Source organism: Eleutherodactylus coqui, unplaced genomic scaffold (genome assembly GCF_035609145.1).
Source record: "Eleutherodactylus coqui strain aEleCoq1 unplaced genomic scaffold, aEleCoq1.hap1 HAP1_SCAFFOLD_284, whole genome shotgun sequence".
Taxonomy (NCBI): Eukaryota; Metazoa; Chordata; class Amphibia; order Anura; family Eleutherodactylidae; genus Eleutherodactylus; species Eleutherodactylus coqui.
In genome coordinates this window covers 162,403-164,549 of record NW_027102553.1, presented here as the reverse complement: position 1 = coordinate 164,549, position 2,147 = coordinate 162,403, and the positions used below count along the sequence as shown (strand labels likewise).

Genomic DNA, 2,147 nt, shown 5'->3' with positions numbered 1-2,147 from the left:
TGTAAACTTGCATGGAGCTCGTTTGTCAGCCACTGACTGACTGAATGCTGAAACGTGGTCTGACGTTACATGCACCACCAGGGATAAGGCCTTGCCTATAAGCATTCCCCAGCTGGCAAAAACCGAACCTCCCTGCCTATTCCTCACCATGGAAGAACGGAACCTACCTTTTTTTAAAAAAAGAAAGCCACAGCAGCAGCCAACTCGATTTTGGTAGGCCGCTGTCTCCCCCTTGTGTGCTGCATAAAAAATGCACTCCACTAAAAATAGCAATGATCCACGAAATAGAGCGTATGGAGAGAATGAGGCTTCCAGATGAGCCGTCAGGCTATGATAAATTGTATCACACCTGGGCGATATGGATAGATGCCCGGAGCTCACCCCTATTTACCAAGTGGTTACAGACAGGGACATGTGAGTAACACGTTTAAACCACAATCGTAAAGAGAAACAACAATTCCGGAGCCCGCCCCCCCCCCCCTTTTTGTTTTATTTTTTCTTTCTCCCGTGTCATAGATACCTACCCCCCCCTTACCCTCCCCTCATTCCCCTGTTTGTAGACCTTATAAAATATCACAGACAAACATGATATAGTTCAACTCGAAATTGATTTATTAAGTTTCATTGTCAAAGTTAATTTTACATTGCTTTGAGATAAGGCAAAAGTTTCCCCCCCTCCATGAAACCAATAAAACCTATATTGAATAAAATAAAAATGATGCAGTTACCGGTAGTTCTGCAGCTTCTTGGTGGAAATAAAGACCATCTCCCGTCTCCCAGCTGCAGCAGAGACTGACTGAAATGGCTGCCAAGCCCGGTATTAATGCTTCTAAATTGATGACATCACAAAGGAGTGACATCGTCAGCCTTCCAAACACCTGGCTCAATTGCATACAGTATGTATGTATGTATGCATGTATGTGAGTGAGTCTATCTATCTATCTATCTATCTATCTATCTATCTATCTATCTATCTTTATTAATTATGTAGAATATAGATATGGATTATTTCTAAATTACAGATTTTGTAGATATAGATTAAAGATAGATTTAAGATTGTGTGTGTGTGTGTGTGTGTGTGTGTGTGTGTGTGTGTGTGTGTGTGTGTGTGTGTGTGTGTGTGTATATATAATGTATATATGTAAAAAAAAATATAAAATCTGTAGTTATGTATGTATGTATGTATGGCGGGCGGGCAAAAAAGGCCTGCTGTATGTTTTTAAGTTCTTCGGATGACCATGCCGCTCTAATATTCTCCTTACTAGGGTCTACTAATGCTGGCCCAGGGGAAGGCAATAAAGCCCTATGGGGCCGAAGCCAATTTCCCTTATTTTAGGTTAAAAGTTTCCATCCGTCCCCACTGGAAATGCGGCCGGCCGAAGAGATCCCTCCAACCGACCGACCGACGCACCTTCAGAGACAAACTAGTGCTTGCTTCTAGTGTCATCGCCGGCTTAACCATCCTTTGTAGGGAGCTGACGAGTCCTGCAGTAGCAGCAGCAGCAGGCTCTGCAAGCCTAGGATGCGTGAGCACGGTGCAAGAGGAAGGACTGAGGGTGTGAGGCTGGGCGCGGTTGAGAAGGCGTGGGGCGGGGCTATGGAAAGTTTTAATAGCTCTCCCAGCTGCCTGGGTGCATTGTGGGTGCGCCCAGAGTGCTGGCTGAGCGTGTTGCCTCAAGCCTTGGAAGTGGAGTTGGGCGGGCCGGGCTACAGGTGAAACCCATTTCGGGTTATCGCTTCTCGGCCTTTTGGCTAAGATCAAGTGTAGTATCTGTTCTTATCAGTTTAATATCTGATACGTCCCCTATCTGGGGACCATATATTAAATGGATTTTTAGAACAGGGAGCTGGAAAAAGAGCTTGCTCTGTCCACTCCACGCATTGACCTGGTATTGCAGTACCTCCAGGACCGGTGCACCCCCTTTCCTACAGCAGTTTCCAAAAGCAGAAAAACAAAACCGACGAGCAAGAGGTGCAGCGCAGCTGTGGCGGCGGCTGCTGCTACCACCCAAGCACTTTGATTGACACTCAGCCCGTCTGCTCGCAACATTGTATCCACTGAGCAGCTGCGTCTGCCAGAGTGTGCACAGCACAGGTACAACTGGAAGCAAAACACACACACACACACACACACCAGTTCATATGGC

At 46.2% G+C, this 2,147-nt stretch overlaps 1 non-coding gene across 1 annotated transcript; it reads left to right on the top strand.

Annotated features, from left to right (window-relative positions):
* Positions 1-1,732: 1,732 nt before the first annotated feature.
* LOC136604803 (U2 spliceosomal RNA) lies at positions 1,733-1,923 on the top strand. Its single transcript, XR_010789899.1, has one exon. It is a non-coding gene; the product is annotated as a U2 spliceosomal RNA (small nuclear RNA).
* Positions 1,924-2,147: the final 224 nt, after the last annotated feature.